Here is a 17,276-nt window from a genome sequence, read left to right on the forward strand (position 1 = left end):
ACTCAGGTGACAGCAGATGCTGGCGAGGATGTGGAGAAAGAGGAACACTCCTCCATTGTTGGTGGGATTGCAGACTGGTAAAACCATTCTGGAAATCAGTCTGGAGGTTCCTCAGAAAATTGGACATTGAACTGCCTGAGGATCCAGCCATACCTCTCTTGGGCATATACCCAAAAGATGCCTCAACATATAAAAGAGACACGTGCTCCACTATGTTCATCGCAGCCTTATTTATAATAGCCAGAAACTGGAAAGAACCCAGATGCCCTTCAACAGAGGAATGGATACAGAAAATGTGGTACATCTACACAATGGAATATTACTCAGCTATCAAAAACAACGAGTTTATGAAATTCATAGGCAAATGGTTGGAACTGGAAAATATCATCCTGAGTGAGCTAACCCACTCACAGAAAGACATACATGGTATGCACTCATTGATAAGTGGCTATTAGCCCAAATGCTTGAATTACCCTAGATCCCTAGAACAAACGAAACTCAAGACTGATGATCAAAATGTGAATGCTTCACTCCTTCTTTAAATGAGGAAAAAGAATACCCTTGGCAGGGAAGGGAGAGGCAAAGATTAAAACAGAGACTGAAGGAACACCCATTCAGAGCCTGCCCCACAGGTGGCCCATACATATACAGCCACCCAATTAGACAAGATGGATGAAGCAAAGAAGTGCAGACCGACAGGAGCCGGATGTAGATCGCTCCTGAGAGACACAGCCAGAATACAGCAAATACAGAGGCGAATGCCAGCAGCAAACCACTGAACTGAGAATAGGTCCCCCGTTGAAGGAATCAGAGAAAGAACTGGAAGAGCTTGAAGGTGCTAGAGACCCCAAAAGTACAAGAATGTCAAGCAATCAGAGCTTCCAGGGACTAAGCCACTACCTAAAGACTATACATGGACTGACCCTGGACTCTGACCCCATAGGTAGCAATGAATATCCTAGTAAGAGCACCAGTGGAAGGGGAAGCCCTGGGTCCTGCTAAGACTGAACCCCCAGTGAACTAGACTATGCGGGGAGGGTGGCAATGGGGGGAGGTTTGGGAGGGGACATCCATAAGGAAGGGGAGGGGGGAGGGTGATGTTTGTCCGGAAACCGGGAAAGGGAATAACACTTGAAATGTATATAAGAAATACTCAAGTTAATAAAAAAAATAAATAAAATTATAGAAAATAAAAAAAAAAGAATACCAAAGTAAGGAGAAGATGAAAACAACGTTTTTGTGTTAAGTAAATAAATGGAATATAATGTAAGTTTATTTATTCAAAATTAAAAAAAAAAAAGAAAAGAAAAAAAGATGAGTACTGAGTTTTGTTTATCAAGCTGGGAGAAATTAGTGCCCACAGAACAGTGGCATCTGATTTATGTGCTTCACAATCACAATCAGAAAAGGACCCAAAGTTGACTGTTTTAACACATTTCCAGTAAGCAACACAACATATTATTATTCCCTCTGGTTGTGGTACTGAACGTCAGAGCCATAGAGGTGAGCGAACCTGTATTTAACAGTGAGAATCCTATGGTTAACAACCAAATTCCAGCTTTAACAGATCCTATCTATAATCATTAGTCTACACTGTGTCTGTAAGTTGTGTATGTAATTTCACATATTCATCTTTCTGTTGCCTGTTTTTTCATCTCTGAAATGTCCTCAGGTTTTTTTCCTTTTTTTTCTTTTTCTGTTTTTTTTTTTGGTTCTTTTTTTTTTTTCCGGAGCTGGGGACCGAACCCAGGGCCTTGCGCTTCCTAGGTAAGGGCTCTACCACTGAGCTAAATCCCCAGCCCCTCTTTTTCTGTTTTTGTAATGACGACATTTTATTCCTCTTTATAAGACATGCCTTAATATATATTTCCTTTTTTCTTTATCCGTTAATCTGTCATTGATTAATGCTAGGTGTTATTTGTGTGACTTGAAGATGATGACTTCACTTCCTTCAGATATATATCCCAAAGTTGGCAGTCTAGGTCCCATGATAGCTCGTAAGAATGTGTTAAATATTTTATAATGTGCACGAATATCAAATGAGCATCTTATATGCCCTAAGTATATGAACTTTTAAAAATTCACTTGTTTATTAGACAGTGTGTATAATAAACTCTATGAAGAGTAAATTCTAGGTTAAGGAGACAGCTGTTCTACCCCATATTCCAGATGGCTGTACAAGAAGCACCAAGTTTAGTGATCACACTGGACTGTTCATGTAGCTTAAGCCACATTTGAGTACATGACTCACGCTCCTTTCAAATGCAGATGAATTATCTCATATACTGGCATCTAATTTCTTGACTAGCCTTCAAGAACTCTATTAAGATGGGGGAGTTTCTGGAAAACTCTACCTAAATTATATGCTCCTTAAGTAATACCTTTCTCAATTCATTTTATTTCCTTCTTCCATAGACACTGAGCCTAACTAGATTTTCCCCATGTGCAGTTTTGCGTGACATAGGATTCTAGCTCCTGACATTAGCTTCCAATTTTAGACCTCTGGCCTACAGTAGCTGATCTCATTCACTTTTCCAAATGTCAAAATCTGCTGCTTGTGAGGGACTTAAACTTCAAAGCACAGGGATTGTTTTCTGAGTTCTTCCGGGACTCTCTAGCTTCTAATTGAATCATACACTCCTCATTTATTTGTTTATTCATTCATTTAAGAAATAATTATAGAAATACTTTCTGTTAAATTTTGAATGTGAAGTGTCCTCTTAACTTCATGCATTCAACTTTTCAAATCCACCTGTTGTGCTGCTTGCGAAGACTAGAAGTGTATTTTGTTTGGAGCATTACTGAGAGATTAGAGATACAAGACCAGTCATCAGTATTCCACTTGCTGACTGCCCATGCAATGTTACCAAGTATGCCTCAACTCTGTAAAGTTGCCCTGCATCCATGCCCTCCCAGCTGTACGATGTCCACCCAAATTGTGAATCAGAATAAATTTCCTTCCCTAAGCAACTTCCTTCAGGCATTTTATCACTGTGAGAGGAAAGCAATTATTACATAAAACTTGGAAATCTGAGATTGCTGATGTGATAAACCTGTTCATGGGAATCGTGGGTGTTTGGAATTGCTTTATGGGGGAAATGGGGAACAATTGTAGCCATAATCTAGAGAAGCCTTACAAGGTCAACATGCCAACAGAAATATGGACAGTTGAGCCTGTACCGTTAAAGTGTTGGAGCACTAGAGGGAATTGGAGTGAAGGACATTAATTATATTATGGGAAATTGTCTGGCTATCCTGTGCTCTCATCTTGAAAATTTGAGTGGGACTGAATTGAAATATAAAATACCAATTTACTTTTAAGAGGAGATTGTGAGATAGCCAGGGAATATGGCCATGACATAGGTATTGCTTCATTCCTTACTCACAAACACATAATAAGCATACTGAGGGTGTGGTTTGACAAAGAGAGGAAGGTAAATTCTGGACATGGCAGACAAGGCTGTCAATCAAAGGAGTTACAAGTATAAGAACTCAGCACAGTTAGAGTAAAAAGTCTTGCTCTTTTCACTGTAACCATAAGGAATGACAACCTGAGCAAAAAGTCCTACCTATCCAAGAATAAAACCAAGTTACTGAGAAAAGACTCATTTGAAAGAAGATAAAAAGGAACCAGAATTCTTAGCAGAGAATGCCTCTAAGGAGTTCTCCGTCCAAAAACGTTCATCTAAAAATGTTTTCAAACGTTCAACTGTGCAATCACTTGGTCAATTTAATTACTCTCAAGTGGGCCGGGCTCGGTTTTGAACCAGGATCAGAACTGGATAGCGGCATATATTTAATGCTGGGTTTGCAGCCATGCAGAATGCAAGAATTAGAGTCAACGAGGTTTTCCAACAAACTCAAGAACCACTGAGGCTAGGCAATGCATAACACTATTAAAGACCCTGCATTTAGTTCCCAAGTTAGGGATTTGTGAAGCTGCACTGATGAACCCTGTATTGCAATGGAGGCCATAGAACATTGGCAATGACAGGAATATGGGATATACACATGAGCAAAATTGTAGTCACAGAGTTCTGTTTTAGATTGAGGTCACATGTGCTAAAGACAATAGGAGGGCAGGCATGAAGTCACGTGAACCTTTTGGAAACAAGACATTGTTATCAAAAACCAGGAGGTTATATATAAAGTTCCAAAATTTTCATATATGCTGGTTAAGTGTCATTGGTTAAGTCTTCATTTCTATTAGCGTATTAAAAAAAAAGGTGCTCTCACACCTAAGAAGCTTCATCTTACCTAAGGATTTGACTAATCGTAGGAGGGTGAATGTATTTTGCCTTCACTAAGTCCAATTATTGAAAAGCTACTTCTTCCTTATGAAAAAAGTAAAATCTGAATTTTATCTCTAGGGCAAGATGAAAATAAACAATTTAATTCCCCTCAAACATTACATAGTATTGCCCTTTTCTTTAAGAGTTAAACCTACCTACCATGTTATTCATGAGGCCAGCAGACCACCTCTTAGGAAAACAGATTCACCTGGAGGCATGCTACTCTGGAGAAGGCAGTAAAAATTAATTCCCTTAAGGCAATCCTGACTTTGTACCCCTCAGAAGCTCATCTCTATATATGCAGCTACCTGTAGATATTTTCTACTACGCTACCCCACATTTTGGGGGTTTTAGCTCAAAACGTGTAACGTTTCCACTTCTCTACTTTGGTTTCTCCCTTGGTTACAGTTTGAAGTCCTCCACATGCTTGCTTTGATCCTCTAGGTTTGCTCAATGTTTTATATCGAAAGACAAGTCTTCACGGGCCACTGCTGTTGGCCTACATGAGGCTATCCCTCCTCTTTATCTTCCTCATCCCAGCAGCTGCCCTCGTTTTCAGGTTTCCTCTTCTGCTGTTTTGGTCCTTTATGCTAATACAGTAGTCTGCAAACTTCCAAGATTATTTTAAAATTTGCCTTATTAAAGAAATTAAGAACTCATAAAATATATATCCTTGTTCCCTGGTAATGTATTTGACAATCACAAAGTGACTGATGAAAGACAGTGCTCTGAGGATAGAGAAAGTACCACCCATGTTTTCTGAATCAGATAAAGAGCGTCAGCTATAACTGGTTAGTTAAGATTCATTGGGCAATTCAATCTCCATTCTTCACATTTTTGACTTGTCCCAGGTCTGTAAGCCACTTGTCTTGGTACTTTGACTTCATGGAAACAAGACAAAACAAAAACTCTACTGTCATCCATTTTTTCCTATGTTCCCCCACTTAGCGATGGACAATAGCCACATGTAGAGTGCACATGTAATGATATTGAGCCTTGATTTTTGTTTTTTCCATGTGTCTATGGACAATAGATATGGGTTTAATGGCATATAATTTATCTCTTCTTCTTTTCCTGGCCTTCAGTTTTATTTCTTTCCCTCACCACTTCCTTTCTTTGCCTGTTTGGGTAATATTTCTTCATGTTGTACATGTGTCTCTCTATTCTCAATTGTTAATTGTACCACAGAAAGCTAACTGCTGTCACCATTTTGGTGTTGACATTTCTATGGCCCTTTAACATGTCTTCTATGTTTCAAATATTCATCCTTCCTGATAATGTAGATGTATATCAGAGGCAGTCTCACTGCTGATTGGTTATAATAAAGAACTGACAAGAGCCAATAGATAGGGCAGAAAGTAGTGTGCAGAACTTCCAAGCAGAAGACTAATACAGGAAGAAGGTAGCAGAAGCAGGACAATCTAGAGTCGACATGGATAGAAACAGACATGGGCCAAATTGGAGCAGAGGGATAGAGTTAGCCACAATGCTAGTTACATGGTTGTAGGCTAGATAGTCAGGTTGAGTTAGACAAGCTAGTTGGAAGACAGCCCCAGCAAAAGGCTTAAGCTTTAAAATTTATTAGCAGCCTCTGCGTTTTATTTATACTACTGGTGGAACCAAGAAAGTGCCTCTATACTTGCCTTAATTCTATCACCCGTCAATCAAAGCCAATCCTTGTTTTGGTGGTCTTGGAGCAATCTAACTCCATCTTTTCTGCTATCTGACCAAGGAGTAGACACTTCCTCTCTACACCCTACTTTCACTATAAATTATCACATAAATTGGCAGAGCAGCTTTACCAGAAGAAATGCTGAGAAGATGGAAGAAGTGTATATTTTCTTAATGAGAAATGTATGTATATTCCCCACAAACCATAAGGTTGATTCAGTTGTTTACCTATCTTTATTTTGAAATCTTGTTTTTTCCTTGTCTTCCTGTCCACTTGTTTGGTTATTTTCATTTTCATTTTCCTCCTATCCGCTCGTTCTTTAAATGCTGGATAAAGGGGTTGGGGATTTAGCTCAGTGGTAGAGCGCTTGCCTAGCAAGCACAAGGCCCTGGGTTCGGTCCCCAGCTCCGAAAAAAAAAAAAAAAAAAAAAAAAAAAAAGAAAAAAAGAAAAATGCTGGATAAAATTCAGTGCATGCTTGTTCTGAAATTTTATGCATCCTTCCTCTCTCTCCAAATAGTCACTGCCCATGATGTAGCTGATTTCTGATCTCTATTGTAAAACTTACCTGCTGTCTTGGATGTCAACTCAAGAGACAAGGCTATTTCTCTTTCCCCTTTCTCATTTCTCGACTCTCAGCAGCTGCCCAGACTTACAACTTGCTCTCTCTAGTTATTTCTCTCTTGAACACTTAGTGGGCTATTTTAAACATCCTTTTAGGTCTGCTAGTAAATTATTCTAACAATGAGAATAAAAATAAGGGACCAAGGGAACAGTCATTCAATGACTGACCCAACGTGAGACTCATCCCATGTGAGAGAAGCAACCCCTGACACTATTAATGATACTCTATTATACTTGTAGATAGGACACTAGCTTAGCTTTCCTAAGAGGCTTCAGCCAACAGCAGATGGAGGCAGATGCAAAGACCCGCAGCCAAACATCAGGCAGAGCCCATGGAGTCTTGTGGAAAAGTATTGGATAGAAGTGAGCAAGTCAAAAGGGTTGAGGGCACCATAAGAACCATTGAATCAACTAACCTGGGACCTTGGGGGCTCACAGAGCCTGGGCCACCAATCAGAGAGCATGCAAGAGCTGTACCTAGATTCCCTATATATTTGTAGCAGATGTGAAGTTTGACCTTCGTGTGGGTTTCCAAAGAAGTGAAGAGGGGGCTGTCTCAGTCTCTGTTCCTGCTATTGGACTCCCTTCCTTCCTATTTTGATTGATTTTTAGCTTCAGTGAGATAGTATGTGCCTAGACCTGCTGGGAATAATGTCCCGGGGTGGGGCGTTACTTATAGTGGGCACTCCCCATCATTGAGACGAAGGGAAGGGGAGGAGGAATTTGTAAGGGTGGGAATGGGAAGAGGAAAATGAGGGAACTGTGACTGGAATGGAAAGTGAATAAATAAATTAAAATTTAAGAAAGAACAAAAAAAAACACCTTAAATTTCTGGTATCTCTATGACTATAATCTTCTATTTAGAACAGAAATACTTACTCTATGCTGTTGTACATTGGAAGTATTGAAATTGTTTGATTTTATAGGAACTCATTGCTACCAGTATGTTTTGAGTCTCAGAAGAGATTTGGGACTTTCAAATTATGTTATAAGACTATGGAAACACTTGAAGTTAGACTGAATTATATATATATATATATATATATATATATATATATATATATATATATATATATATATTGACATGGCTTAAGTGTGAAACGTTTCCAATACCGTGATGTGTTAGAATGGTCTGTCCCTAGCTAATAAAAATATTTCACTTGTGGAATTTTAGGAACACAGGTCACAACTTTTGGTCCTAGAACCAGAATGGCAGGGCTTTTTGCTTACTCTCTATTCCCCTACAGCCCATGTCTTGCATGAACTCTCTCCTTACTTTGTCCAGTCATAGTGTTTCTAGCTGCTGCTTGATCTAGTAGTAAACCACAGCCAGATAAAGGCTTCTTTACCAGGATAAATGATTCACTCTTCATGATTCAGGAATCAAACTAAAACAAAAGCTACGTCCTTGACTTGCTTGTTTTACTTATTTTATCATGGCAATGAGAAAAGAAAATAATACCTGTAAACCTAAATTTAAATAATCATATTCTTTTCACAGAAAAAAATTGAGACAAATTTGAAAATTTGAGGAGCAAGGTGATGCTTTTCTAGAGAGTCATAGTAATCACATCCAGATTTCTTTTCCTTGGTGAGGTAGTAGTGATAAAAATACAGTATTTGCTCCAATGGCAAATGCTGTTAAACTGTGATGCATATTACTGTGTAAAGGAAAAGAAGCTACATTGTACAGTGATATTACCAATCATACAAATATTTTACATCTTCTAATAGACACATATCAACTTAAAAACTGAAATTTAGTCTATAACAGTTAACACGAACTAGCACTTTCACAATTTAAATAAATGTTGGAAGTCTTCATAGACAAATATATAATTTTTATTGTAAATCATTATCTTTGTTTTATAGAAGATAGATTCTTTTCCTATATAATATACCTTGATTATAGTTTCCCATTCTCAATTAGTCCATCTCCTCTCTGCTCTGAAAACACTCAATTTTTGTCTTTGATTAGAAAAGAACAGGCCGCTAAGAGAGAACAACCAAACACTACATAATTAAATGTAATAAAGTGAAGCCAAATCTATCTTGCCAAATTTGGACACGGCAGTCCATTAGGAAGAGGAGTCCCAAGAACAAGCATAGCATTTGCAGAACCTCTCTTTCTAATAGCCAGGAGTTTGATAAAGGTACTAAGGTAATAATTAGAATATATTCACAGAGGAGCTGGAGGAGACCCATGCAGGACCAGTGTTTGCAGCTTTAGTCTCTGTGTACTCACATGTTTCTTATTTAGTTGATTGAGGGAGCCTTGTTTCCCTCGTGTCCTCCATCACTCTTGTTCTTATAACCTTTCTGCTTCTTCTTCATCAGAATTCCTTGAGAATTATCGGCTCTAGCCTTTATTTGGCCACCTAGAGTAGGGGTAAGGTTCTGCGAATCTATTCCTCATCACAAACAGCCTCTCTTAAGGAAGCAGAATCAAAATAAAAACAGCACCAGGGCAACCTACAACATTTCCCCCTTTAGTCCAATTAAAAGGTTCTTTTTTCTCAGATATAAATTGAGCACAACCCTCACAATTATGTAAAGTATAAAATATAATGTACACTAAATACCCAGTCTACCATATTTGTCAATTTAGATAAAGCACTCTATTATCCACACTAAGTTAAGAGTTTACAATTCTCTATCTGAATTATCTTCTGGTTTTAGCTTGCATTATCATCTGAAAATAATCCATTCAAATCTATATCATCTTTCTCAATGCTAAACAACTTAAGTTTGATTATGAGAGTATAACTAATCTTCAACCCCATCAAAACTCTGAGAACAAATTCATTATTACCTGAAAATATACAAAGCACAAAACATAGATTCCAAAACCCAACCTATTTGTAGAGACAGCTGACTACCTGGACAGTCCCTCATTCCTCAAAGTGTTTGAGCATCAGTCTTCAGGCTTCTGGCCCAAGATCATCTGATAGACCACAAATGAAGCAGAAATTACAAAGGAACACCTTACTCTACCTTGGCAGAGCCAAGTGGTCAAGTATCCTGCATTGTGTGTCATTTCCTGGACAGTAATCTTTGTCTGTAGATGAATAAGGCAAATTTTGCCCAAAGGCTACTTGCCGCAACTGGAACAAGTCTACATTGATGTTTCAATGCTCAATTTCTTCTCTGAACTGTGAAGGGAATGCTTTGAGGAGCAGACTTGTCTCTAGTCAAAATTTCAAATATAATAAAATGATCAAATGTCAGATTCTGGGGATTTCTGATGTTTTTGAAGCCAATATAAATTGTATCTGAATTGTTAAACCTTGACTACTCTTAGTTACCTCTATTAGAATATTGTAGAAAATACCTTCATGTAATTAGATCCAAATCTAGCATGACCATGAGCGTGCTATCTGGTTCTTAACTTGCATATACTTCATCACCCTAAACAGTTTGTAATGGCAGTTATTAGGGTTCTGTCTAAGCCTTGTACTCTTAAATAAGTTGCATAGACACAATGTCTATCAAAGAGTAGCAATATTAATTTAAATTTTGTAATCAATATAAGAAATATATACTAATGAAATCCTTAAACCTGCAAAATCCACAAATATGGTACCAATTTAAAAATTATAACTTTAATTTACATTAATTATAAAGATTCCTAACAATTAAGATCATGGCTATACAATATTTTCTTTAAGAGTAAATTTGATCACCTATCGCTATTTGTCTATTTCTCTAATTTCTATGATAATACTATGTCTCCCCTTTTCTCTTCAACCTCTTTTTCTTTAGCTAAGAAAGAAGGATAGAGAAGAAGGGAAATTTAGAAATCCCTGAGTCTGAGTTGTCTAGTTTCCTTTCTGTACAAAGCTACAACATTTCTAAACTGTTCCTTAAATGACAACATATTTATAATTTATAAAATACCTAAAACCATCCACACCAACCTACGTGACTGGGACAATGATCTTTTGTTTGATTTGAACTGGGGCAAAGAATTTTTTGCCCTAGGGGTCAAATGGGAAATAGGAGAATTCGTTTTGTCCAAGAAGGACTAGTTGTTATCCTCTCTCTTTCAGTTTGTATGTGTTGAGAACATTCATGGCTTAGCTGAAATTCTGACTGTATCAGTCCTTCTCTAGTGATTTACTCTATAAGCTTACATACATATTTAAAGAATATTTATATTTATCATATCATATATATTCATTAAATACCAAAATATATTGTATATCTATGAACTTACATGAATGTGCATACTGTATTTATTTAATACTACTACTAAAATATTTTTATTTAATTATATATCACTGTTTTTATATACTTTTAATATAGAATATATATATATATACACTTTTTAATATATACTTATATACAAATTTGAAGAAACAACAGAACTCTGCTGTATATGGTCCATCTTAGAAGGGTAGAAAGCAAACTTACAAGCCATACACTCTTTCCAGAGATTGCAAATATATTTGTTCAGAATCACTTTGCAGCCTGCTGGTCCTTTTGGCAGCTCATGCTTCCGGTCTGAAGTTCAGGATTTCATGTGAACAGTAAGCAGCCAAGGAGCTTAGAGCTCTTGCTTTACTCTTCTCGTATTTACAACAGCTAGATCGTATTTTCTCAATGAAAAGCTATTTTCTTCAGATTGTACTCTATTCTATTTCATTGTGTAAATGCCTATGCTTTGAATTAATGAAGACCGAATGTGGTGACAGGGGAGACCTTTGATGGAATATGGTGGTAATCTTAAACAAGACTTCCGTCTTCAAGGTAAATTCTTCACTTTAGTTCTGTATAAAATTTAGGTGAATTAATGGCACAGCAGTAAGGAAAATAAAATTGTTTCTTAGCAATGTATGTGAAGCATCACTTTGTACTTAGTTTAGCTGTTAAGACTTAAGTATAAACACTCATTCAGAATAAACATTGCCATTGACAAATACGTTGACTTGTTGAGATCCTTGATATTCATTAGGCTTGTACCTGATTGTTTACACACCAACACACACACACACACACACACACACACACACACACACACACACACCTATATACTTTCCATTATCTAATGTAGGGAGCTATTTACTGAATAAAAATATTTCTAGATAGCATTTCCAGTTAAAAATGTAGATTTAATTCCCCTTAGTGGGTAATTACCTGTTAGCATCTCAGCTCTTTCTGTGCACTAATTAACTTTTCTAATAAAATATGTGCTCATTGGTTTTAGCATTTCTATAAGCTTTATCATCAAATATACTTCTTATTCATGACAAGTTAGTTATAATGATCTGGTCTTCTCTTGAGGACTGAAATGCAAATTGGAAGCACACAGAAAGATTGTAGAGTTTCTAGCCCACGTTTTCCCCCACCTTTGGAGAGGCATTGCACTTTATATACGTATTTTTCAATGTGCCATTGAGACTCTGAAAGTGCAATCAGATATATGAAATTCGGATAAGAGCAGGTACTTGACTGCTCAGTTCTGCATTGTACCTCAGGTCAACCTGACCACCATTTACATCAAAGTGATTGAACTCAAGGCTGGCTCATTGCCCATTCTGGGCTGGAACTCAAATTTATCTAGACAACATAAAAGTAGCTGTTTAAGCAGTGAGAAAATCTTGCTATGCTGTCTCATTTATTGGCAATATAATTTTAGAAAGGTAATTGAATATTTGACTGAACTTACACATTTAATTTGTGAGAAACCATGATCTTTTAAACAGAAAATGAATGCTTAGTTCTGATTTCACCATGTAATAGCTTTAAATGGAAATGTTGCAATTTGATTATTACAAACTTGTTCATGGACTTAAAAAATATATGACACACTTTGAATTCTGTATTTAATATGAGGAGAGCAGTAAATACAGTAACCATTTTAAATGAGTACTTATTGGAAATGTTAATTCTATTACATTTACCATCATTAATAACATTAATTTACTGTTAATTCAATACTAGTACACTAGGTATTCAAGAACCGAATGAAAAGCTTTTATAAGCTTTCTATCCAAAAAGAGGCAACATCAAGGAACTTCATTTCATTTAGCAGAGCAAGTTCTGAACTCAGAGATTTAGAATGGTTACGATAATTCTACTCAAGAACAAACATGTTTCTGCTAAAGAGCAGTGTGAGAAGAGTCATGGCATTCACAATAACTCCAAGGATGCCATTTCCTTGTTAGTGATCATAGATTGTGGAACTTTAGCTAATTTCTAGATATAGTCAGCTACAAATGCTAGAAAAATCTGTTTGAAAGAAAACCAGCAGACTAGAGAAATAGTCCAACAGTTGGCAGTGTCTACCACTCTTGCAGATGATTAGAGTTTGGTTCCCATGTACACAGTCAGGTTGTCTTAACTATCTATAACTCTAGATCTTATTGTGTGTGTGTGTCTGCGTGTCTGTGTGTCTGTGTGTATGTTTGTGTGTTATGTATTTATATCACAAAAATTTTAGAGTTAGAAAAATCAATTATATATGTGTGTGTATGTTCCTTTGTTATATACATTTATATCACAAATATTTTAGAGTTAGAAAAATCAATTGTGTGTGCATGTGCGTGTGCGTGTGCATGTGTTTGTGTGTGTGTGTGTGTGTGTGTGTGTGTGTGTAGACAATTAGTGAAAAAAGAGGATGAATTTGGAGAACAGAAAGGAAGAGGGGATCAGAGATAGGAAGACTGGGATGGAAGAAACAGAATGAGGAAATGGCATGTGGAATGAGGAAATTAATGTTTTTATAGTTTCAAAAAACTTTAAAAATGCATCAGTTCAAAAGGAATGTTAGTAGTGTGTGCAGGAAATCTGGAGAGAGAAAAGTTTGAAATTATAACCCAGAAAGGGTTCTTTTGAGAGGCTTATTTTGTTTCACATTCCTACATTTTGACCAGATGCATTATTCATAACAATGGGGCCCTGCATTTAAGACTTTGGAATGTAAGGGTGTATGTGTTTCACTAAATATAGAACCTAAAGTTTAATACAGAAGGATATCTAGGCAGTTCCCATGTAATATGTGCTTTGTAATTTGCATAGAGAATTTCAGATAATTTAAGAACAGCATTCCTAAATATAAGATAAAATCCTGTTTAATTTTTAATGTACTTATATTTATAATCATAGTAGAACTTTAAGTGAGCTTATTTTTAAATTTTCAATTAGTAGCATGCAATGAAACCATTAAAAAGAGTATGCCGTTTAATCTTAAGAATGTAATGTTATTGCATTAAGAAGTTGTAGTTGACAGCTATCCACTTTTAATCATAAAACATTTTTGTAGCCTTACTTTCCCCCAAACTTCTGATTTTTCTCTCTTCTACCTGTTTTGTTACTAGGAGCATGAAATGCATCACATTTAGCAAAAACATAATAGCTTCAATAATTATTTTATTGCAAAGCATTTTATACAAACTTTCAAACATTCCAATTCTAATTATTCTAAGAAAATAGCATTCTAATCACATACTATTTGCATAAAATACTTGGGAGTCATTATTTCTTTTAGTGTCTAAGTAAACTTCTTCAATGTGTTGACATAAACTCATTTTCACCTTTAATTTTAATAAGAAATCTATGCAAGTTTGGCTAATAATTATTTCCATTATATCAATAAATCCTTGCCTAGCTTCTACTAGTCAGTGCGTTCTACATTTGTTTTATAAGTAGATGATTTTATGCAGTTAAAACTGGCAAGTTGCCAATTCCTCCAGACTAGCAGAGGCTCTTCTCTTTGGCACTCCATGAGGGTAAAATCTCTGGTTGCAGCTAAGTATCCGATGATATAGAGTAGAATTCCTCATTGAAGATTAGAGTGCCTGCTTGAAATACAAAAATAATGAAAATCAGTGAGCCTCATGACAGATTGGCTTAGCACCTAATTTCCTTACCTGGCACAATCATACGTTTCCAGGCCAAAGTGCCTTTTCCACTCTTTCCTTTTATTATGTGTCAGCACATAATTTAACAGCATAAAACAGCAAGTTAAGGTTTTATATGAACATGACTGTCTTACTGCTTGTGTTTATATGATGTTACCTCTATTGAGATTGTATCAGCTTTCCAAAGTAAATCTGAGTACAATAGCTTCTGGGTATCCAGGCACTGAATGTGAAAGGTTAGATAGTCATAATCAACCTTATGATAGAGTAATCAGTAATTTTACTTAAGCACTAATTCAAATCTCCATCTTATAGATGTTTTTATTCACACAGAAGTTGATCTAGTTTATAGTCTGCCTAGAAAATTTATCTCATCTGTGCTTTATTGATTCTCAGTTGCCACGTGTATATTTTCTGCTACTTCTTTTTTATGAGGGTTGAAATAAATATGCAGAACTTATACATTTCATTTTATGTAAAAGTACTTAATAGTATTAACTAGGATGTGTACACATTGAAAGGATAGCTAAGTGAAAAGTTTTATTACGATTGAGAGATAATCTCGGGACCTCAAAACTGATCCACCAAGGGAGTCACCAACTCTTATACCATCAGCGAAGTAAGAAATAATTTTTTAGGGTATACATCACTAAGCTAGGAGATGGTGGTGCATGCCTATGTAATTCCAACTTCGAGACAGAAGCAGGCAAGTCTCTGTAAATTAGAGGCCAACATGGTCTACAGAATGAGATCTAGGGCAGTGAGGGCTACACAGAGAAATCAAATCCAAAAATAAATAAACTGATCGATTAATTAATTAATATAAAAATACATTTGAAAGAACACATCACTGTATTTCACTAAAATTTCTCTATAACTTTTATGTGATGTAGCCCATGCACATAGCTCGACATTACAGTCTGTTATCAAAACCACTCCACATACCTGATACTGTAAGTTTTAGAAGACAGCGCAAATCTTAAATTAGCTACAATCTATCTGTCCTGAGGGCTTGGATCCCTATGCATTGTATCTAATGGTTGAAAAGTGATTCCCATGTAGAGATCTAAGTATGAATGATTTCAGACATGGAAGTCCTGGTAAGGAAAATTAAAAGAAATACTGCAGATGAGAAAGTTAACCAATAATTGCCTCAAATGCTAGAATTGGTATGTGAAAACTGGTGTAGTACTTTTCATCAGGGATGAGGCCCTGGGTTCAGTCTAGAGCTGATTCTCCACAAATATGCGTACACATGGAGAGTAAACAAAAACACTGAGGAAAGTATTAAAATAAAGGTTGTACGTGCTGAAGACTGTTCATAGAAAAAAGAAGCTTTAGACGTCTCAGTGGCCAGAGGCACTTTCTACCAAGCTTGATGAGACCATTCAGTTTCAGGAGGCAACATGGCAGACATAATAACAGACTTCTGCAAGTCATCCTCTCACTTCACACATGCATGTTTTAATACTTCACACAAGCGTGCACAGGCAGGTACACACACACACACACACACACACACACACACACACACTCAGAAGAGACAGAGACAAACACACACACAAACACAAACACACACTCACATGTGCCAACACCAAACACAATTTTAAAAGGGAATTAGAGATTGCTCGCTCAAAACAATTTTGTGTGGGTAGGCTCTACACTGACGTGCCTTGGTAAATCTATACACATTCTGAGAATTTACAATTTACAGGTTTTAAGCAGGATTTTTTTCCAATTATGACTGAAATGTGTGTTTTATTTAGCACGTGGCACTACCCCTTACTCTTCTCTCTTCCTTTCCCACCATCTCAATAGTGATTTTCAACAACGTAAAGCACGCTGCATCCCAGATGCCTGGAGAATGGCAGAGAAAGAAAGGAGAAGGGCAACGCTCTTTGGGTTTGTTTTATTTCCACACAAAAGTGTTTTTTAAAGCCTCCACTGGCTGATTTCTCAAGCACACTTTTCAGCTCTCAATCAAAGGAGCAGGAATTCAGCAGCCATTCAGGGTTCCCTATTCTTTGGCAGATGCACACTTGTCCTTCCTAGCAGAGCTGCACACATTGTCTGTAATACACAACTAGATGGATAATGGCCTCTCGGCAACCTTGGATTGTTCTCTGGGCCCTGGCCACCTACACTGAGCAATAAGGGGACAAAATTGAAGAAGCTTTTTAGCTTTTATAGCTTATTGATTTTTATATTTTCTGATGTATTAGAGCAATTTTTCAAACGTATCCCCCTTACTTTGATATCTTGAGTGTGGAGAGAGGATTTCACATTTATTAGCTTTGCTTTTGGTGTGTGTGTTTGTGTGTGTGTGTGTGTGTGTGTGTGTGTGTGTGTGTGTGTGAGAGAGAGAGAGAGAGAGAGAGAGAGAGAGAGCGCACATGCACCTGCATGAATGTGTGTATGTGTCCTCAGTGATCTCAGAGATATAAATGGCTTAGTATAAAAAAATCAATTCTCAGTAAAATTCAAAGACTGTGTAAGCATTACATAAAAAGCAGACATCTAGGAATATACCCTTTCCAGGCAGATAACAAAGACGCGTTTGAAGACTACAGTTTCTGGACTTCAGTTGAAATCACTGATGCTCAATGCTTTTCAGATAAAAAAGAAGTTCTATCATAATGGATGGCACACAATGGTGTAAATACTTTGTTTTATTAACTCAGATCAACCATGACAGCTTGCGAGAAGGAAACATTGCAGTTAAGTCTTTCCCAGTGGTAGGAGTTTCCTCATGGACAGACAAAAAACTTTAAACATTCTTTAAACCCCTTTTGTGGAATGCATTATTTTTCAAAGGTATCATCCTGAT

The sequence above is a fragment of the Rattus norvegicus genome, chromosome 9 (assembly GCF_021556685.1).
Source record: "Rattus norvegicus strain SHRSP/BbbUtx chromosome 9, alternate assembly SHRSP_T2T, whole genome shotgun sequence".
In the NCBI taxonomy this organism is placed as follows: Eukaryota; Metazoa; Chordata; class Mammalia; order Rodentia; family Muridae; genus Rattus; species Rattus norvegicus.